We start from the raw sequence: 25,099 nt of genomic DNA on the forward strand, positions 1-25,099 counted from the left end.
AATGTTAAGAGCAATGCCGAAAATTGTTATTGGTAAATAACATGAATGTCTGAAATTCCATTATTTTAATATATATCATACGTTTGTTTATGAATATTTATCAATAATGTTAAGAGCAATGCCGAAAATTGTTATTGGTAAATAACATGAATGTATTAAATTCCATTATTATAATATATATATCATACGTTTGTTTATGAATATTTATCAATAATGTTAAGAGCAATGCCGAAAATTGTTATTGGTAAATAACATGAATGTCTTAAATTCCATTATTATAATATATATCATACGTTTGTTTATGAATATTTATCAATAATGTTAAGAGCAATGCCGAAAATTATTATTGGTAAATAACATGAATGTCTTAAATTCCATTATTATAATATATATCATACGTTTGTTTATGAATATTTATCAATAATGTTAAGAGCAATGCCGAATATTGTTATTGGTAAATAACGTGAATGTCTTAAATTCCATTATTATAATATATATCATACGTTTGTTTATGAATATTTATCAATAATGTTAAGAGCAATGCTGCAAATTGTTATATTTTCCCTCAGAATAATTGAATGCATTTTTAAATGCATTTGAACCCAATTGTTTTTAAGCTGCATTATAGAGCTTGTATTTGAAACATTTATTGTTGTCTTCAATCATAATAAATATAAATATTTTCAAGTTTTGTTGCTGTTGTTGTTTTTGTATTGTTATTATGCGTAATTTTCTATAAATGTTGACGGATTGTTGAATTATGTAACAGATTTTTCTTTGAATGAAAGTTAATGAATCAACATTAATGTTGAGGAATGTTTAAACCGGTTGTCAGTTAAACTTTCTCTATAGATGAAGATTCTGTCATTTTCGAGCGAAAAAAAATCATAATCAACACTTACCTGATTAGAAGTATGGAGAATATCCTATTTCAATGGTAATTACTTGACCGTATAAGTTCCCAAGTTTGTAGCATATATATGGAAACATGTCAATATTTAGATTTACATCGTTTCTGTTTACTTGTTTACGATTAATCAGAAAGAAAAGATAAAATATCGACAAGTTTTGTAAATCCAGGATTGTAGTGAACGACAATATTTGGCACCGGGAAGTTATCAGTACATCGGTAAGGGTGTATAACAATGCATGTATGCTGAGTAATGTTGGCTGCAGAGTGGAATGTATTGTAATGGTAAAAATAAGAACGTTGTAAATACAGCATGTAACAACGGCAGCTGAGAGCTACGGTGTTTTTCAGCCAACAGGTCAATATTAATTATGTAGCAAACATAAAGCTAAAGGTCAGTATCAGGATTGTGTGACATATTTCTGCAACATATGTTGTATTAGCATTAAACGTGAATAACATTTAAAGTGGAAATAAAGTAAGTGTAAGTATAAAGTAGCAAAATATTGATCTAATTCAGTTCACCGTCTTATAAACATAACGACTGTTAGTAAAATAACTGTAATGTAAACAAAAATGTTCAATGGACATGTGAAATCATATATGATTTTAAATGTTTATGATAAAATAAAAGATCGTGTTACATCACTAGAAGTAAGGTATTATAGGTTTTGTTTAGATTCCCCATCTGCCAGCTCATAAAACGTAACATGCACTACTATACAACATTAATTCAGATATGCCATAAAGGTATTTATAACATTGTACGGAAACTAACGTGCACATGACGGAGAAACGCCTCTAAGGTATTAAAAAATTTAAATGTAACAAACATATGACCGCTATGATATTTTATATAGAAAATCTCAGACTCATAAAGATCTGTGTCTGTGTTTAGCAAATGTCAACCTAGGACAAACGAGACTATGATAACATATTCTGGAAATTGTTATTAATGGTATTACTATGCATTTGATAAATAAATAATAAAAACAGGAATATGCAATGTATCTGATTATAAACACAAAACAAATAATAAAAGAGGGCAGCACAAAGTGTATCACATGATGTTTTAGTTTGTTGTTACAGTAGATAAATGTCGTATATTGACTGTTATATGTACTTATATCTATTTAAAATGTTGAAATCAATCAGTATAAGTCTAACACGTAAAATTATATCATTATTTGAAACCTGCATTGTTTACTTTTAATTCTATTGTGTTGGATGACATTGCATTAAGTGATTTTATTTTGGTTGAAAACATATACATGTATGTAATTTTATTGAATAAAATCCTGTCTTTTCACAGATATTCAAATCGCAAATTCAAACTACAGTCTACTCCTCTTAGCACCTAATACCCAATTATACAATGCATTTTTTCATTTCGAACATAAATTAAAGAAACAAAAACAACAAAAACGCCTTCGTTCCAACAATCGATTTTCCAAGGAGATCTTTATCTACAACACCTGCAATGACTTATCAAAGTGTAGACCGCCAATGTAATTATTGCCGATGTAAGCATAGTTAATTTTAATACACTTGTATCTTATTTTACTTACCCCTATATTGAACATTCAGACATATGATATATTTCATGAAAATCTAATTGATGCAGAGACATAAATAATATTATATTATATATCTCTGGTTTATGTAATATAGGCTTTCAAAGAATTTAAATATCAAGAATCTATATTTAAAATTCATGTTCATTTAAAACAATTAACTGATAATTAATAGAAAATACAGGAAAACTTTAATGCCACACGCCAGAAATTGGCCTATAGTGATAGAGATGGTTAACTGTTTATCAATTTTCAAACACATTCACTCGTTTTTGTAATAATTAATTCAACAAAAGAACCAAGTGCACACATTTTACGCAATCGTTATAAACTGATTATTTCACCACGTGCAAATGTGCAGTATATTTATACTTTTCTAATGAACTGACCTTAAGTGATGATAAATTTACATGTGCATTGCATCAAGATTAACGAGTAACTTCTGATGCATGATGTAAAAGATGTGGTCAATGCAAATAAAACTTTTTTCCTAATTTTACTTAAGCAAAATATCTTTAAAACACCTATTTGAAAAAAGAAAACACAAGTAATAAAATAATGTACCTTTGTTATTTTCCGCATTTTCTGTATATGAATATGTCACGTTCACGTAAAAACGAGACGAAATAATGTTATTTTTCTTATAAAGGCTTCACTATAAGCAAGCAGAATTGGTATACTTTCCTGTCACGTCAATGTAGTCGCTAAAGACTTAGATAAGATAATAGAATACATCTAGCAATTTAGATGTTGATCATATTTATACATGCATAATCTACCTTACATCTAAAAGGTGTTTATTTATCAGTTTGCATATATTTGATAAGCCTGTCGTCCATATTGATTTTATCTATGTATTGTAAAGTGAGGCAACGAGGATGTTTTTCTCTTACTTTGATACCTCTCCATTAATCTGCTGTTTGGGAAAACAGAATTAAAAACTCGATTTCATTATGTTTATTTCGTATACTTTTTCAAAAGTATGATTTTTTTAGATATTTTTAAATAAAATGTGTAGGGACTGCAATGGAAATAAGGGTTTACCCCTTTTGTGCTATCCCTGGTAAAGGTGTGCATGTTTTACATTTTTTGCTCATGTTTGTGTTACATCTCATTCCATGTGTTGTATTACCATGTATGTACATTATGCCAAAACAATCTTAGATTTCTATAGACATTTTAAATATAACGAAGCAGGTAAAACTTCTTTAAAACTCACAATAAGAAGGATTAAGATTTTTATGATGACTAGTAGCCCGTTATAAGGCTACAATACAATCTACTGTCACATCCAATACAATTTTGTTGTGTGACCAAAGTCATGTGAGGGCATGAAAAAAACAAAGAGAGCATAGAAACATGAAATGTATCTGATAAAAAGGAAACAAAACCATACGACAAAAGACCAAGCGCAATATCTATCATAAAATAAATTGGTTTCTAGTATGCAAAATGTCGTCTGCTGTTGACTTTTTATGTAGTTGTATCCAAAAAGAGGACATAAAATAATGAGGATACAAATACCTTATTCTGATCACGGGCTTAAACGAGTAAAAAAAGTATTTTTATGCTTGTTATAATGGCATAAAAAATAGTATACTATATCTCTATAATTTCAGTGATGGTTATATCTCTTTACAGCAAAGAATGCTATTTTTTCAGTTTTTATGAAGAGTCATATGTGACAAAATACGTCATTTCAATGAGAGAGAGATGATTGGCTTGTTCTGCAGTAAGTAAACGATGTTTCGCAATAGATAAAAAATAAATAAATAAATAAATAAATATATAGATAAAAACAGTCGATCACATAAGGTTTGATAGTTCCTGTGACATCAGGAAATGTATGATTCCAATATTTATTTTCAACTCAATGTAATATATTAGCTTAATTTTCAGCATTTTATCTATAACATGTTCTAAAAGCGTATATTGTTGCATTAACTGACAGATCTAAGTTTACGAAGCTAATTTTTTTTTGAAGTTCAATTATGTTGTTGGTCGCTTCTGAAAAGATGTGTAAAATTAAATGTCTATGCACTTTAATACACATTAGAATTTTACGGAATGAAATTTCGCAGCTGCTTTTTAGAACGTTTTTTTTTTCTCTTCCAATAACATAAAAAACATTTACAATCGACAGGCAGCAAGTATAATATATAGCTTACTCTATCATTACTTTTGGATAGGTACGTAATATTTAAGATGTTAACACGCTGTTCGGATTGTTGTTATATTTCAAACAGAATGCCCCCATATTCACGGAAATTTTCATGACTATTTTGAAAATGTATTTAAAAGTGAACTATTGTTAAGGGAACAAAGAACATTTCACTTTTCTTAAAATCTTTGTACATTTTATTTTCTCAAGATTGATTTTCTTGAAATATTTTGATTCATCTGGAGGCATGCAGCTTTAAAACTGCCATACCTAGATCGTTGTCAGATTACAATAGTTAGTCCTTTCTTTCATTTCTTTTCTTAAATTTGCTCGTCTTTTGCGCAGTTCTACAAAAATAAAAAAATATGTTAGTAATATTTGAAAAATTGCAGATTTCAACGTCTAAACTGCAGGCAGAATCCATACATACACTGAATATCTGCAGAATTGAATGCCTTCAAATTGAAACATTTTATTTGTTATCATAAGTGCTTGATTGTGGTAAACTATAAATTTATTTAATTTAATATCATTTTAGCATTTAGCACTTCTTCTGCATTTATTTACTATCTAATTGAATTTATATTTCTAAATTTCTTTTTCCATAACGTAATGCAAACTTTAAAATCAAATTAATATAAGAGTTTTCAAAGATGTAATAAATTTCGATGAAGAAATGTATCAAAAGCAAATAAATAAAATGAAATCTCAGAGAAACAGTTAAGCTAATGTGCCGCCATGTTCTCACAAAATACAAAATTGAATATCAAAAAAATAATCGAACTACTTGAAACATTTTAATCACAGATATCATGTGTAAATGTAACAGTTAGATGCATGCAATAAAAGCAATATATGCAAGCGCCCTTTTTTAATTGAATTATTAAGGCTTCAGATGAATTAGCTAATAAAAGTTTAAGTTCTTTGATAAACGTTACATATTTCATAATTATTCATTGCATCTGATCATGGCTCCATTTTCATTCTATGTGGTTTATTTAAATGATCTTTTTAGTGTAGATTTTATCAAATATGAAAACGCATTCCAAGAAATTATAATGTTTATTTACAAATTATCAGAATGTGACAAGTAAATGTGAGACATACTTTCATATCATGTAGACTTAACCACCAAGGACTTGGACAAGATATATGAATGCAATTGAGATGCTGGTCATAAATCTTGTGGTTTGGTTTGTCTGCGCATAAAACCAATCATCAGCTGACACGAGAAGACTGCCGCAATAAAAGATCAGATGATAAGACATCAAGTGTATAAACAACAGCGAATGCAACAGGAGAACCAAATTTGACATAAATGACGTTGATGTAAAAATAGAAAAATGTTTACAATTCAATTTTTTAATTATAATAATGTGTGCTCATACGTACGTATGTGCGAATAATCTTGCGTGCATGTTGAGGGCATTTTTGTAATATGTATCACTCGGCAACCCTTGTTGAAATATTTCAGACACCAGTAAGCAGGTTAGGAAGCAATTTACAAAAGTTTTAAATGCTTCTGACAAAGTCTTTGGAAATATCGAAACTGATACTGATCCGAAGACGCCGACCTTATCCCCTCGAGAACATACCTTCCACTGGTAATTATCACATAAAGACCAAATGATATATTACTTTCCGTTCATAGCTTTTATGATATTGATGTTTTTGTTCCATCACGGTACATACAATATAAATGTCAACATTTATCAATTAGATGCTACAATACGACAGCCTGATGATGTAGAAATTGAAGAAAAAATATCTCGTTTTATGATGCGGGGGAGATGCATTACTTATTTTATGAATTATGCATGTTTCCATATATAGCTCATGTATGTTTTGTTTAATATGTAATCGATAAAGAAAAAATATCTCGTTTTATGATGCAGGGGAGATGCATTACTTATTTTATGAATTATGCATGTTTCCATATATAGCTCATGTATGTTTTGTTTAATATGTAATCGATAAAATCCTTCATTTCGTTACGTAAATTGATCTGATCATCCGTAAATTAATAACAATTATTTTCAGGGTATTAAGAAGCAAACCTTAAAGCTAGCTGTTCATTGTCAATTGATGTACGTTTTGCAAAATGTAAATTGATATTTTAATGTTGTCTATAACGTTGGAAATAAAATGTTTGCCAAGTAAGGATATACACCAAACATATCTGGCAAATACCATCGATTTCAAAGACAGAGTTGTTGTTTGAAGTACTGAATATTCTGCAATTCATTTATGTGAAAATGTAATTAAATTTCATTTACTTATTGTTAACATGCAATGTATATTCCACAAAGGTTTTACTTGGACTTGTTGCTACATAATCTAGATTATCATACAATTATTAATTATGAACCATTTATTATGATGTGCTATTCACTGGTTAATGTCATATTGACCGCGACAGGCGATAGCCGTGTTCAAATTTTGCAATTTAACTTTTAACTATTAATGTGAAGTACATGTTGTAGTTAGATTTTAATAGAGAAATATGCCTCAAAGAAAAATGTTCAACAATTAATTATTTTCCACGCTTTGTAATGTATTTCAGTTTTTGTTGTATGGCCATTAAGTATGAGTCTGATTCTATTTTAGCTCAGGGACAGCCCAAATTCAGCCAGTGAATATAGCCCAGTGAAAACTAACGCATATGCTGTATATAGTCATAGAATATGTGTCTGTTTCTATTCTTAGATTTTGAAAATCCAATTTAGCCAGTGAATATGGTACTACACTTAAGTAATATTGAATACTCTTTGGACCAATGAATTTGCAGCTATTTTAAATCATATAATACAGCTAGATATTCTTAAAAATAGTCCTTATTTGAATCGGTTTATACTTTTTATAGGTACATTTTCCATTTATTTTTACCAACCTTGTTTAACATGGTTAAATATTTATTTAAATAGTATGCTACTTTAAATATCTACAGCATGTTACAACTAATACAACAGCATCGTTAAACACACTCATTCAATACACTTTGCTTCAAAAAGCTACACTGAAAACAAACCAACAATTTGCATTTTATTGAATGCTACTTTAAATGCAAATAAGATCATTCCGTAACGCTAAGTAAAAGTTTATCCATTCCAACTACGAACAAGACTGAAAACTAATTTGAACCGCTGTCAAAACAGTAATTGCAATATGTGAAAGCCAACATAGGATTTTTTCAATCGTTAGCATACCAGAATAATTAATTCTTGCCAACATTTCTAAGCTAATTCAGCATAACCAAATATCTATTTAAATGTATTTATTATAGCACGATTGTGACGAATTCTTAAAATCTATTAGAAATACGTTCTAGTCGTTAGATGCAATTGCTTGTGCTTTAACTTAAGAATAATGCAGAAAATAACCAACTCTTTCAAATATATGCGATTCTCAAAGATTTTAAATATCTATAAGGTATTCATGTTATTTGCTATCGACCCTTATTAATCTTATCTTAAAAAAGCACGATGATTTTTGATAAATATTCAAAGACATGATATCTGAACAATACATTTGTTGGTATTTGAAGTAGAAAAAAATATTTCTTTGTTTTTTGTTTACTTTACAGCTTTATTATCAATTATGTTTATTTCGATGAGTAATCTATGGTTTGTCTATGGTATGTTTTATGTATTTAAAATCATCTTGATTTCATAGCAAAAGAATTAAAACAGACAATTATATGTTATACAATAAGTTCATCTAATACCACTGAAATGTCTTTCGGACAGTATGCCAAATTAATGAATAATATATAAATGTTACAATGTTATATATCTGACTGAAATAATATGCTAAATATCATATCAACAAAATGTGCCAGATTCCAGATGTATTTGCCAGCAGTCGTGAATGTAGGTCTGTCATATGCAAACTATGTTGATGTTTGCAGATGCAAATAATTAACTTGATAATTTAAAAGTTTGCATTGTACGTGTGTTAATTATGTGTAGTCTAATGAATATTGCTTGGTGCTTGTATAAAATATATTTCTCTAAATCAAATTTTGTATACTATAAAAAATAAGAAACAAACATTATTGAAGAAAATCCGTCGCTCTATATCATTTATCAAAGTTTCATTTTGTTCATGCTTGTGTTTCTACATAATCTACATAATGTAGATATGTTCCTTTTCATGATTAATGTGATCAGATCATAAAACTTTTCTTTTGCTTCGTGGTAAATAATCGTCATATTTATACATGTATATCGCAAGTCTTCTATAGATATTTCTAGTCCAGTTTCTTTGACACATAATGTAACTGATATTCATAGGTTTTTACATCTACGGACGTTTCTAAATTCTATTATCATGTTTAATTGTTGAATACTCTTTAAGCAGGCTTTAAGTGGCCGTGGACGTTAGCTTGCGCTTCCCGCTATGTCCATAAGGAAGCAGGCACACTCAAACTAAGTCTGGATCATTTTAAATTTTGCCGCTTTGAGTGTGCTTTAGGGATTCTTCTTTTTCATAACCGTTCTCCGTATTTATTTAAAACATATTAACATAATCATCCTTATTTCAAACCTTACTGATATAAACATTTATCATACAGATCACGTGAAACATATTTGAGAGATAGAAATGTTCAACATTAAATCATTTTCCTTTGATTTCATTGTTTAAACGAAATTCTAAATTTACAAATGCGTTTTTATGAAGGGGTTACAGGCTATAAAATATTATTGGAACAGAAAATGAAACGAAACGACTTCACGCAGAAGACAATCCAATAATACTAATTGAAGTAGTAGACAAAATAATTATGTTTTCTACATAAGCAAAACAATGTAGGTGAAGATTTGTTTTACCTTTGTACACAACAAAAAGAATTACATTATACATATTGAAGAGAAACTGTTTCTCAAGCAAACGTTTTCTGATTATTTTCATTCAATACTTGCTCTACGTTTGCTAGAACACCTCGTGCTGTTTAACAGGCAATGCTAAAATGATATTAATACTTCAATTATTCTTTAGTATTTTTTAAGAATCAAAACTCTTAACGTACTGTGTCTTTTCTATTTGCTTAAAGCATGGTAATAGATAAAAACGATTTTCTTTGTAAGGTTTAAAGAAAAATTGAATCAAAATGTCTAATAAGATTAATTAATTGATTTATTTAACCTGTATCATGAAAAAATAACTAACATCAATAATGCTATAAACGATATTGTTGATTTTGTTTGCTTTTATGTGCGTTTGGTTTTCATTTTGGTCAAACATGACATACGGGTCATTGTGTTTTTTTTATAAAATCAATACATGAAATCCATACAAAGGATGATACTCGTGTCTCGTAACATCGTTTTGTTTGACGTTCTTGTTGTTATGTTTGCTTATTATTTATTTAAAACAGTCGGCATCAAACATGTGGCCATTGACAAAATGTGTTTATATCAAGAGAGAATTTCCTTTAATAAAAACCTGTTTTCACTTGAAACAATTTACTCTTTTCTCCATTTTACAGTGGGGCAATCAAATATGTTATAAAAACAGTTGATTACTCATAGAACAATGTAAGATGCCAGTCTTTCTACATGTAAATACTATTTATACATCAAAGGGCGCTATTTACAGTTAATTGTGGTTGTTAGCCTTTTATTACAGACTATAAACAACAGTAATATAGTTCTTTTATTACCTCATTTAGTTAAGTGGTAACGATGGGATACCTTATACATTATATGTCTATTTTTTCAAATTAGCATTACTTAAGTATACAAAGTAAATGACACAATATGTTTGTGAAAATGTATTAACTTTCGTTTCTAACCAGATAGTCTTAAAAAGGGATAGAATATGCCTTACATTCTCTTAATATTATACATATTATATAGTTTGATGAATATTTTACAATAATATCAAGAGTAATGTCGACATTTGTTAAATGTACCCCTCATAATAATTATAGGCTTTCTGAAAAATTATTTTTAAAGTTGGATTATAGACCTAGCATTTGAAACACTTGTTCATTTTTTTTCAATCATTATAAAATGTATATTTGATAGTTTTTGTTGCCGTTTTTTTTTTTTGTTTGTTTTTATTTCTCTTTGCATGAAAATAAAGCGGATCCACTTTTCGTGGACAAAACAACACTCATGAGGAATGTTAAAACCGGCTGTCATTCAAACATTATCTATAAATCAAGATTCTGTCTTTTTTTGAGCGATCAAAATCATAATCAACACTTACCTTACTAGAAGTATGGATAATATCCTATTTCAATGGTAATTTCTTGACCTTATCAGTTCCCAAGTTTACATGTCTGTATTCAGATTTACATGGTTTATGTTCACTTGTTTACGATTAATCAGAAAGAAAAGACAATATATCGACAAATTTTGTAAATCCAGAATTGTAGTGAACGACAATATTTGGCACCGGGAACAATAAGTTACAAGAAAAGCATTGATGCAAAGCATCAAAGGGCGTCCAAACAGCAGGTGCAGATGAACTAGTAGATATATGATGACAAGATATTCTTATAAACTTTTCAATGGTTCATTGGGTTTTACCAGAATTGTATATCACTTTTGAATGAACGGACGAAAGACATTGTTCATTATTTATAACTTTGATCGGCATGCTAGAAATTAGAATATTACTTGTTATTTCTTTATGATCGTGGTTATTAATAGCAACAGATATACATGTATACAATCATTTATAATCCATATGTGTAACGCATGATCAACACCATACTTGTGTAATTGTCCCTTATTATGTTATTGCTATTACTTTTCAATGGTTCATTGGGTTTTACCAGAATTGTATATCACTTTTGAATGAACGGACGAAAGACATTGTTCATTATTTATAACTTTGATCGGCATGCTAGAAATTAGAATATTACTTGTTATTTCTTTATGATCGTGGTTATTAATAGCAACGGATATACATGTATACAATCATTTATAATCCATATGTGTAACGCATGATCAACACCATACTTGTGTAATTGTCCCTTATTATGTTATTGCTATTAACGAGGACCCCCTCTTAAGGTATCTGTTCACACTAAGTAACAATATGACACTTGTTGTATTACCATGTTGATCATGTTGAGCATAATTGTTTATTATACAATAAATATAATTTCTATTTTAATAAAAGAAAATACAGATTTTATGAATATTGTTTTCTTTTCTTTTTGTGTGTGTTTTATGCGCTATTTTAATACTGAGTTTTTACGTTTACTACTATTTTAAGAATTCAATTGTCATAATGATCGACGATTATAAGTCAAAACTTAACTGGAAAAAGTCAGTAAATCATGGTTAATCTTTCAATTTATAATATTGTTTATTCTTAAACCATATACATGTACATTTGTATTTTTCTTTATCATTTTTTAAATTATCAATCAATTGAATAATTCATAAAATCTGATTTGTAACTTTGAATAATTCCTCTGAATCTTTACTAAACACGAATAACAAATTATATAAAATGTTTTAAAGTTGATAGTGTCATATTAATGCCATAAAAATGTACATTTTTTCTCAATTATTGTACATATTTATTGTTTTATCTCATATATCGTAGATAAAATATAACATGCGATTTGTGTTGTTGGTTTTTTTTTCGAATTGTATGTTTATGTATAATAATAATCAATCAATTCGAGAGTTGATCTGTGTTTATTAATTATTGTAACCAAACTAAGTGACAAACATTCATTTTGAAAAAAAGCTTATTTATCTGTAAAATATTTGTTCTGTTCTGTAACGATATCTACTCCAAAACCGGGAGAGACCGGACAATAAACGTGTGGTACTATTCGCCGGTCATTAGTAAATCCCGGGAGAGACCGGGAATTACCTAGGAGTACATCCCTCTATAAATAGATTTTCGGAATATTAAGGTCATCCATACCATAATAACCCACTGTGTACTACAAAATGATAAGCAAAAATACCCCGAAGAGCGCGATTTATTGACGGAAAAGGTTATTTCATTTGAAAATGTTTGCATTGCGAAATTCTCCAGTTCGCCATTCATTGTACATATCGCGACTAATCAACAATCAAGCACCCTGATACCGATCGGAATGATCGGCTTTTATTATTGGCAACTATTAAAGGCTCGAGAAGTTGCTGTCGCCCTTTCACAAAATCTCATTTCATTCCAATAGGCGCCGCGCTTCGGCGCGGAGGCCAATCAGTAAGTCGGTACGGATGTATAACAATGTATGTATGCTGAGTGATGTCGGCTGCAGACTGGATTTTTTTTATAATATTGAAAGTGTGAAAGTTGTATATACAGCATGAAACAACAGCAGCTGAGAGCTACGATGGTTTTTTTTCCCAACAGGTCAATATTATTTATGTAGCAAACGCAATAAGCTAAAGGTCAGTATCAGGATTGTGTGACATATTTCTGCAACATATGTAGTATTAATAACATTTAAAGTGGAAATAAAGTAAGTAGAAAGAAGCAAAATATTTATCTAATTCAGTTTACGTTCTCATAAACATATCGTTTTAGTGAAATAACTGCAATGTACAAAGGGGATTTAATGGACATGTAAAACCACATAGTGTAACATTACTATAGAAGTAAAGTAGCATAGTTTTTGTGTAGATTATATATCTGCCAACTCATAAAAAATAACATGCAATTCTACAGATTTATTCAGATATGTCATAAAAGTATTCTAACCATTGTACGAAAATCAGCGAGCACACGAAGGGAAACCCATTTAAGGCAGTAACAATTTTAACTGTAACAAACATATGATCGTTATTATATTATATGCAGAAAATGTCAGACCTTTAAAGATCTGTGTCTGTGTGTAGCAAATGTCAACATGAGATATACGAGACAATGATAACGTAAGCTGGAAATTGTTATTAATAATATAACCATGCATTTCATAAATAAATAATAAATCCAGAAACATGCAATATATCTGATTAAAAAAAAACATAAAAAATAATAAAAAAGGCAGGACAAAGTGTATCTCATAATGTTTTGGTTTGTGGTAGATAAATGTCGTGTATTGACTGTTATGTACGTGTGTCTATTAAAAATGATGAATGATTAGTTTAAAGATTAACACGTAAGATGAAACCTGCATAGTATACTTTTACTTCTGTTGTGTTGGATGGCATTAAGTGGTTTAGGTTTTGTTCAAAACATATACATTCATGCATGTCATTTTATCTAATGAAAAGCACGTCTTAACACATTCGTATTTTGTCGTCAGGGTTAAAATTTCTTAGAAAGTGTGACCATTATAAAGTTTAATAGAAAAACAGTTTGATTTGTGATATAATTAACAGTTGTACACTTGACATGTGGTAAAAATGTGTGACCTAAAGAATGAATATCTTCATTTTTATGATATAAGTGTTTGTTTGACTGATTTTGACGACACACTGTCACATTATAGGTCATATGGTGAAGTTCCAGCTTTGCTGGTGTAGGAAGACCCCAGGCGCCCTTCCGTGCATTATTTTAGGCACGAACAGGCACCTGAGTAGAACCACCGACGTATCGTAAATTTAAACTAGTTGTATAGCTTCCTCACATGAAAGACTTCAAAATCCCTATCGGGATTCGAACCCACATCGGTGAGGAGCAAGTGTCGGCATAAACTTAAAAGATACGGCGAGGTTATATCAGGCCATACAAACAGAAGTCTTTATAAAAACAGAATATGATGTTACGAGTAGTGTTTTAAGCTTATTAATTATTTGAACGGTATGATAACTCGTGCACTTAGTGTCAGACACGATGTTCTCCAGACGTAATATCAATTATCATTCCACATGTCCGATGTAGAATTGTCATTAAATTCTCATTCATCGTGTGAAGTTAGCAGGTACACCTTTTATAGCATATGTAAGGAGTTTGCTATTATAACAAAACTTTAATCACCACAAATCTACCATTTAGCGTACAACATTATTAAACACATTTGTAAATGAACTGTTAAAATAAATTTACAACTGAGATTTTGTATATAAAAATCACATAGCTAAGTCATAGTTAATAGTTGAAGGAAAAAGTTGTTCATGCAAATCATTACTTGTTATTGTATTTAATTGTGTGATGTAGTGTTTATAAAAGACACGTTTAAAGACTCGAAACTAAATTATTGTTTAATGTGATTATTATAAAAAGTAAATACGACTAAAACATACATTTTCCCAAGTCTAAGCCATTGATTGTTTTCCAAAAAAGATTTTGTCCCTATTATTAGTGTATATGTATCATATTGTTATGTAAAACATATAAATTATCGCGCAATAGTCTCGTTCTTGTCAGTCATTATAGTAATGATTTATTCTAGGTCTGTTTTCCTCCAATCAGTGCAAAGGAATAATTACAAAAAATATGTAGATGAATGTCTCGTTAATTTTAAAAGCATAACTTCAGTACCTTAATCATAACAAAGTTTTAAACAAAAAAGTAAAAAAAAAAACCTTAATTGTCGACTAAAACGGTAAAATTTAAATATTGCAGGTTCGGTTTCTTTAAGCCTATTATTAAACGGTAGTCGCAAATTCAAACTACAGTCTACTCCCCTTAGCACCTAATACTTAATTATACAATGCATATTTTTTTATTTTGAACATTAAATAAAAAAACAAGAATAATAAAAACGCCTTTCTTCCAACAATCGATTTTCGCATAAGGTCTTTAGTTACAACACCTGCTATGACTTATCAAAATGTAAACCGTCAATGTAATTATTGCCGACGTAAGCATAGTTAATTTTAATACACTTGCATCTTAATTTTACTTACACCTATATTGAGCTATCAGACTTAATATGATATATTTCATGAAAATCTGTTTGTGCAGAGACTTAGATAATGTTATATTATTTACATCAATAGGCTTTCTTCCAGATTTTTGTTTCCAGATTTTCAAAGAATTAAATATCAAGAATCCGTATTTTAAATTCATGTTCAATAAAAACAATTAACTGATAAATAATAGAAAATACAGGAATACTTTAATGCCACACGCCAGAAATTAGGATTTGGCCTATGATGACAGAGATGGTTAACTGTTTATCAATTTTTTTAAACACATTCAATCGTTTTTGTAATTATTAATTCAACAAAAGAACCAAGTGCACACAATTTACGCAAGCGTTCTTAACTGATTATTTCACCACGTGCACATCTGCAGTACATTTATACTTTTCTAATGAACAGAATTTAAGTGATGTAGATTGCACCATGAGTAAAAATGGCTTTCTATGTATACGTCAAAGACGTGGTCAATGTAAATGAAAACTGTTTTTCCTTATTTTATTTAATCAGCAACATATTTTAAAAAACGTTTTTGAAAGAAGAAAACACAGATAATAAAATAATTTACCTTTGTTATTTTCCGCATTTCTGTATATGAATATGTCACGTTAAAATCGAGACGAAATAATGGTGTTTTCTTATAAAGGCTTCAGTTTTAGCAAGCAGTATTTGATATACTTTCCTGTCACGTCAATGTAGTCGCTAAGGACTTAGATAAGATAATAGAATACATCAAGCAGTTAAGATGTTGATCATGAATCTTGTACTTTACTTTGTCTGAGGATAGGAACCAATCATCAGCGGACAAAAGGTAATGTCGCAATAATTGGACAGTAAATGGGACATCGAGTTTACAAATTACGGTCATTTGTTGTTATGTATGTAAGAAATGATGAGGATACAGCACCAATTGGGGTAATTCATACATAAATGTTGAATTCTGCTTAAGCCGATGGTAGCGGGTCGTTGTCGGTAGCTTGCATTGATTAATGTTTTGAGCAAATATAAACATTTTTGTATCCGAGATATCTAACAAACTACTTTGCATATTAAATACAAACGTGATATTCAATTTTCAAATCATATTAATACATGCATAATTTTCCTTGACATTTTAAAGAGGTTAAAGTTTATTAATGAGTTTGTATATATTTGATAAGCCCGCCGTCGGTATTGATTTTATTTATTGATGTATTGTAAAGGGAGGAAACGAGGAATATTTTTTACTTCGTTTAGTTTGATGCCCCTCCATCAATCTGATGTTTGGGAAAATAGAATTAAAATCTCAATTTCATTCATGTCTATTTCGTGTATTATTTCCCAAGAATTTTTTTAGATATGATATTTTTAATGAAATGTGTAGGGACAGCAATGGAAATAAGGATTTACCATTTTTGTGCTATCCCTTGTGTTAGTGTGCATGTTTTGCATTTTTGGCTCATGTTTGTGTTATATCTCATTCCATGATTACCATGTATGTACATTATGCCAAAACAAATCAAGATTTCTATGGACATTCTAAGAATAACGAAGCAAGTAACAATTCTTTAAATTTCACAAACTGGTAAATCATCTAAGACGGTTGTATTTAATCCTTTTACGATGACTAGTAATCCTTAATAAAGCTTCAATATACTGTCACATCCAGTACAATTCTGTTCTGTCACCGAAGTCATGCGTGGGCATAAAAAACAAAGAGGGTATAGTCTGGAAATTGTTATTAATGATATTAATATACATCTCATGAATAAATGATAAATCCAGAAATATGAAATGTATCTGTTAAAAAGGAAACAAAACCATACGACAAAAGACCCAGCGCAATATCTGTCATAGAATGAATTGGTTTCAAGTACGGAAATGCCGTCTGCTGTCGACTTTTTATGTAATTGTATCCAAAAAGAGGAAATAAAAATGATGCGGATACAGGTACCTTATTCTGATAACGGGCTTACAAAAGTATAAACGGTTTTCTTTGGGCTTATAAAATGACATGAAAAATAGTATACTTTCTCTTAATATTATAAAATTTCGATGATGCAAAAAATGTTATTCTTCATTTTTATGACGAGTCGTTGTGCATATAATTCGTAACTTCAAAGGGCGAAATGATTAGCGTGTACTGCAATAAAAGAAACGGTATTTCGCAAAATAAAATCTCGACCACATGAGGTATGTTTTGAAAAGAAAATGTTACATACTCTGACATCAGGAAATATATGATTTAAATATTTATTTAATCGGATGCTATGGCATGTCATGTACTCAATATCTGATATTTTAGTGTCTAGAACGAGAATCCAGACGTATTATTAATCAACTGTCTACCTGTCATATATAAAGATGCCATTAAATTTCTCATTTATATTAGGAGATTACATGGATGCACACCTTTAAAGCATAAGCTTGAATCGATAAGTTCATGAAGAGAGTTAATATACCAGGGCTGAACTTGCACTTTTGAGCACTTAAGACAAAATGCATTAATCTGACATTCTTTGGGCATATATTATTGCAATCACTCTTGAATGACACACGTAGCAAAGTAAGATGACATTGGGGATTAAATAAAGTAATATAAAAGTAATATATTCCATTAATTACTGGTGCATTATCATTTTGTACTATATAAATGTTTTTCTTAAATACTATGTTTCAATACGAAGTGAAATAAAGAAATCAATTACTGAGGGATAAAATTAAAGAATTTAACATATCACTGACTATTTTAAAATAGTAATTATATAAAATTTACTGAAAATCCAAACGACAAATACGATGTTCACCCGCTTATAAAAGATTTGATAAGTTATTCTAATATCAATGAATAAAATAGATGATGCTGTATTGCGTTTTGAAATCTTTAACAGGAGATTATATTGATCAGTATTTTTCATGAAATGAAATGGTTAGTCGTTTCTTTTATTTCTTTTCTAAAAGGTGCTTGTCTTTTGCGCGTTCTACAAGAAATCATATGTTAGCAATATTTGAATATTTAGTAATTGAAGATTTCAACGTAAAAACTGTAGGTAGAATCCATACATACACTGATTATCTGCAGAATTGTATGTCTTCAAATTGTAACATTTCAATTGTTATCATAAGTGCTTGATTATTGTAAACCATAAATTTATAAATATTGTTTTAGCAGTTTAGCACGTCTTGTGCATTTATTTACTATTTAATAGAATTGATATTTTTAAATTTCTTTTTCCATAACGTTATGCAAACTTTGAAAATCAAATTAATAAAAGAGTTTTCAAAGATGCAATAAATTTCGATGAAGAAAAGTAAAACTATCAAAAAGCAAATAAATAAAAGAAATCTCAGAGAAACAGTTATATAATGTGCCGCCAAAAATGTAGTGAAATGTTCTCACAAAATACTTAATACAAAACTGAATATCAAAATAATATTCAAACTACTTTAAACATTTTAATTAAAAATATCATGTGCTAATATAACAGTTAGATGAATGCAATAAAAGCAATATATGAAAGCGCTCGTTTTTAATTGTATTATGTAGGCTTCAGATGAATAAACTAATAAATGTTTTAAGTTATTTTTGACAAACGTTACATATTTCATTAATATTCATTGCATCTGATCATGGCTCCATTTTTATTCTATGTGGTTTATTTATATAACCTTTTTATTGTAGAGTTTATCAAATATGAAAACTTAGTCTGAGAAATTATAATGTTTATTTACGAATATATCAGAATGCAATACCGGTAAGTAAATGTGAGAAATATTTTCATGTTATGTACAGGTAACCGCCATGGACTTGGACAACATATATGAAAGCAATTAAGAGGTTGGTCATAAATCTTGTTGTTTGGTTTGTCTGGGCATATAACCAACCATCTGCCGACACAAGAATACTGCCGCAATAAAAGCACAGATAATAAGACTTCAAGTGTACAAACAACAGCAATTGGATTCAATAAATGCAACAGGAGAACAATATTTGACATAAATGACGTTGATGTAAATAAAGAAAATGTTGTTTTTTTATTTCTTTGTAAAAATAATGTAGGTGCATGCGTACGTATGTGCGGGTAATATTGCGTGCTTGTTGGAATATTTTTTTATAATTTTGAACACCCGGCAATCCTTGTTGAAATAATTCAGACACCAGTTAGCAGGTAAGAAAGCAATATACAAAATGCTGAAGCTTCTGACCAATTATTTGGGGCTATCGAATCTGATACTGTGATTCGAAGACGCCGACCTTATCCTCTTGAGTACATGCCTTCCATTGGCAATTATCACAAAAAGAACAATTGATATATTACTACCCTTTATAGCTTTTATGATATTCATGTTTTTGTTCCATCACGGAATATACAATGTAAATGTCAACATTTATCAATTAGATGCAACAATACCACGACTTGATGAAGCCGAAATTTAAAAAGCAATGTCGTTTTATGATGCGAGAATGATGCGGGGGAGATGCATTAATTATTTTATGAATTATGTATGTTTCTATATGTAACGCATGTATGTTTTGAATACTATGTAATCGATTTAATCCTTCAATTACGTTTAAAGATTAGATCATCTGTAAATTAATAACAATTATGTTTCAGGGTGTTTAGAACCAAACCATAAAGCTAGCTTTTCGGTGTCATTTGATGTACGTTTTGCAAATTGTAGACTGATTTTATCATTTTGTCATAAGAATGTTGAAAATAAAATGTTTGCCATGTAAGAATATAAACCAAACATATCTGGCAAGTCCAATCGATTTCAAAGACAGAGTTGTTGTTTTGAAGTATTGAATATTGTGCAATTAATTTATGTGAGAATATAATTAAAGTTCATTTACTTATTTTTGGACAAGCAATGTATAATCCACGCGGGTTTTACTTGGAATTGTTGCTAGATTATCTAGATTATCATACAATTATTAATTATGAACCATTTAATATGATGTGCTATTCGGAGTTAATGCATATTGACCGAGGCGATAGCCATGCTTACAACGGCATCATTAAACAATTATTCAAAACACTATGCTTCAAAAAGCTTCGCTGAACACAAACCAAAAATTTGCATTTTATTGAATGCTACTTTAAATGCAAATAAGATCATTCCGAAATGCTAGTAAGTTAAAGTTTATTCATTCCATCTACTAAATATATAAAAAAAACTAATATGAACCACTGTCCATAAAATATTTGCAATATGTGAAAGCCAACACATGAATTTTTCAATTGTTAGCATACAGAAAAACTGATTCTTACCAACATAGTACTACGCCTAGTCGGCATAACCAAATACCTATTCGAATGTATTTATTTAAGCACGATTGTGACGAAATCTTGAAGCTTATTAGAAAAAACTATTGTGTTGCTTTATTTAACAATTAGAGCAATACATTGCTGTATATATAGTTTATGGAAACAATATTTTATTGCAAACATAGCATTTCACTACGATTTACGCATTTTTGTTGGAAATCGTTGGAACAAAATCAATATAAAATGGAAAAAAACCTTTGATTTTATGCAGATAATTTACTTGTACGTATTTGAAGCAGAACAATTTGTTTCTTTGTTTTTTGTTTACTTTACAGTTTTATTATCAAAAATAGTTATTTTGAGTACTCTATGACTTGTCTAAGAATCTTTGTCTATGGTATGTTTTATGTATTTAAAATCATCTTGATTTCATAACAAATGAATTAAATCAGACAATTATATGTAATAGAATAAGTTCATCTTCTACCACTGAAATGTCTTTCGGGCAGTATGACAAATTAATGAATAATATATAAATGTTAGAATGTTGTATTTCTGACTGAAACAATACGCTAAATATCATATCATCACAGTATGACAGATTCCAGATGTATTTGCCAGCAGTCATAAATGTATGTCTGTTATGTGCAAACTATGTTGATGTTTGCAGACGTATATAATTTACTTGATTATATTAAAGTTTGCATTGAATGTTTAGTCTAATGAATATTGCAAGCTGTCTTGCATAAATATATTTCTCTAATAGATCAAATTTAATAGACCATATTGTAAAAAATAAAACAAAAATATATTAAAGCAAATCTGGCGCTCTATATCATTTATCAAAGTTTCATTTTGTTCATGCTTTAAATCGTGTTCTACTTTTCATAATGTACATAATACAGATATTTTCCTTTCATGATTAATGTGATCAGATCACGAAAATTATTATTTTACATATTGGTATATGTATATTGCAATTCTTCTTCAGATATTTCTGTTCTAGCTTTTCTATCGAAAATGTAATTGATATTCATAACTTTACACATCTACGGATGTTTTTAAATTCAATATTGGACCATTATCATATTAAATTGTAATTGTTGAATGCTCTTTAAGAAATCTCTAGGGGTCCTTGGACATTACCTTGCACTTACCTGGTCTTACCACTATGTCTATAAGTAGGCACAATAATACCAAGTCTGGAACATTTTCAATTTCGCCGCTTTGTTCGTGCTTCTGGGTGTCTACATGTTCAAAACCGTTCTCCGTATTTTTTTTAAACATAAGCATACTCATTTTAAACCTCACACATCTTAGTTTATAAATGCAAATATTTTATAGGAATGGGTCAAAGGCTATATATATAATTGGAACAGAATCCATAGAAAATGGAAAAAAGAACAACAACAAAAAAAACGACAATTCGACTATACCTATTGAAGCAGTAGATAAAAAATAATTATGTATTCTACATTAAAAAAAACAATGCAAGAGAAAATTTGTTTTACCTATGCTCACAAAAAAAGATGAACAAGAATACAAACTGTTTCTCTAGCCAACTTTTTCAGTTTATTTTCATTCATTACTTGCACTACGTTTTTTATGTTTGCTAGAAAACTTCTTGCTGTTTAATAGGCAATGCTAAAATGATATTAAGACTTCTATTATCCTTTAGTATTTTTGAAGAATCAAAACTCTTAATGTGTTTTGTCTTTTTTTATTTGCTTATAGTAATGTGTTAGTATTTCTTTGCATGATTTGAAAAGAAATGATATCAAAATGTCCCATTAGATAAACTTATTGATTTATTTAACCTGTATCATTAAAAAATAAGTAACATCAAAACATGTTAAACAATTTTGTGATTTTGTTTGCTTTCGCGAATGTTTAGTTATTTTTTTGACATACGGGTCATTGTGTTATTATAATGAAATCAATACAAAAAACCTATAGAAAGGACGATACTCGTGTCTCGTAAAGTAGATTTGTTTGACGTTCTTGTTATGTTTTCTTATTATCTATTAAAAACAGAAAAACATGCTCGACATCAAACAAGTGGCCATTGACAATATGTGTTTATATCAAGAGAAAATTGTCTTTGTAAAATACATAAATCAAACCTATCTTCACTTGAAACAATTTACACTTTTCTCCATCTTACAGTAGGGCAATCAAATATATAATAAATACAGTTGATTACTCACAGAATAATGTAAGATGCCAGTCTCTCTACATGTAAATGATATTTATACATCAAGGGGCGCTATTTACAGTTAATTGTGGTTGTTTGCCTTTTATAACAGACTATAAACAGCAAAAGTATAGTTTTTTATTACCTCATTTAGTTAAGTGGCCACGAAGGGATACATTATACAATGGAGGCTATTTCGCAAACGCATTATGAAAATATACAACGAAAATGACACAATATATTTGTGAAACGTTTTTAACTTTCATTTCGAGCAAGATAGTCTCAAAAAGGGAAAGAACATAAATATCTTTCTTTCCCTTATTATATCATATATCATATATTTTTTATGAATCTTTAGCAGTGATATTAAGAGCAATACCGAAACTTGTTATATGTACCCTTTAGAAAAATTATAGGCATTCTGACAAATTATTTCAAAGGTAGAATAAACAGCTTATATTTGAAACAAATCTTTTATTTAATCATTATATAATATATTTGTTGCAGTTTTTGATGCAATTGTTGTTTCTTTAGAATGATGCGTATTTTTTTTATAAATGTTGAAGATAAATGATTCCCGGATTGTTGATTTCTGTTAAAGATTTTTCTTTGCATGAACATGAAGCGGATTCACTTTTCGTGGTAAAACAACACTCACTGGAATGTTTAAATCGGTTGTCAGTCAAACTTGATCTATAGATGTGAAGATTCTGTCATCTTTTGAGCGATACAAATCATAATTAAGAAGTATGGAGAATATCCTATTTCAATGGTAATTACTTGACCGTAAAAGTTCCTAAGTTTGTAACATATGGAAACATGTCTATATTAAGATTGACATTGTTTATGTTTACTTGTTTACGTTAAATAAGAAAGAAAAGACAAAATATCGACAAGTTTTGTAAATCAAGAATTGTAGTGAACGTTAATACAATAAGATATCAGTAAGTCAGTAAGGGTGTATAACAATGCATGCATGCTGAGTGATGTCGGCTGCAGAGTGGAATGTATTATAATAATGAACGTGAATACAGCATGTAAGAACAGCAGCTGAGAGCTACGGTGTTTTTCAGCCAACAGGTCAATATTAATTATGTAGCAAACATAAAGCTAAAGGTCAGTATCAGGATTGTGTGACATATTTCTGTAACATATGTGGTATTAGCATTTAACGTGAATAACATTTAAAGTGGAAATATAGTAAGTATAAAGTAGAAAATATTTATCTAATTCAGTTTACTGTCCTATGAACATATCGACTTTAGTGAAATAATTGTAATGTCAAAAAGAGGTTTCAATGGACATGTGAAATCACATAAAAAGTAAGATGCAATTCTACAGATTTATTCAGATATGTCATAAAGATATTCTTAACATTGTACGGAAGTTAACGTGCAAATCAAGGGAAACCCATCTAAGGCAGTAACAAATTTATTAATTGTAACAAACATTTGACCGTTATGATTTTATATATAGAAAATGTCAGACCTATAAAGATCTGTGTCTGTGTACCTATGACTTATGATACAATGATAACATAATCTGGAAATTGTTATTAATAACATAACTATGCATTTCATGAGTAGATAATAAATCTAGAAAAACGAAATATATCTGATTAAAACAAATAATAAATGGGGCAGCACAAACTTTATCACAAGATGATTTGGTTTTTGGTAGAAAAATATCGTATATTGACTTTTAAATGTACTTGTGTCTATTTTAAAAGAATGTTGAATAATAATTTTAAAGATTAATCAATATAAGTCTAACACGTAAAATCAAATTATTTTTTGAAACCTGCATTGTATACTTTTACTTCTGTTTTGTTGGCATTAAGTAATACATTTTTGTTCAAAATCCAGTCTTATCACAGTTGTATTTCATTGTGTTAAAATTTCTTAGAAAGACTGACAATTATAAATTTTGATATTCGTATAAGCATTTTGAGTTGTGATATAAATAACGGTTGTACGCGTCACGTGTGGTCAATAATGTATGACCTTTAGAATGAATATCTTCTTTCTATGATATAAGTGTTTGTTTGATTGATTGGGTTTGACGTCACACAGACACATTATAGGTCATATGGCGACGCTCCAGCTTTGTAGGTTTGAGGCCTCAGGCGCCCTTCCGTGCATTGTTTCAGACACGAACGGGCACCTGATTAGATCCACCGACGTTCCGTTTGATAGCTGGATAGCTTCCTCACATGAAAGAC

The 25,099-nt window shown here is 29.4% G+C and overlaps 1 protein-coding gene across 3 annotated transcripts in view; it reads right to left on the bottom strand.

The window, feature by feature from the left end:
• LOC132714457 (small conductance calcium-activated potassium channel protein-like) overlaps positions 1-25,099 on the bottom strand; it is a 99,549-nt gene that overhangs the window by 64,926 nt on the left and 9,524 nt on the right. The window contains exon 1 of one of the 3 annotated variants that reach the window (XM_060697354.1): positions 10,859-10,991. The exons of 1 other annotated variant lie outside the window; for it this stretch is intronic. The gene's annotated coding sequence lies outside the window, so the exon portion shown is untranslated. Of the gene's footprint in view, positions 1-902; positions 1,119-10,858; positions 10,992-25,099 lie in introns of those variants that run through there. One more of the 3 variants, XM_060697351.1, reaches the window with a different exon arrangement.

This window comes from Ruditapes philippinarum, unplaced genomic scaffold (genome assembly GCF_026571515.1).
Source record: "Ruditapes philippinarum isolate M1 unplaced genomic scaffold, ASM2657151v2 ctg12_1_1_1_1, whole genome shotgun sequence".
In the NCBI taxonomy this organism is placed as follows: Eukaryota; Metazoa; Mollusca; class Bivalvia; order Venerida; family Veneridae; genus Ruditapes; species Ruditapes philippinarum.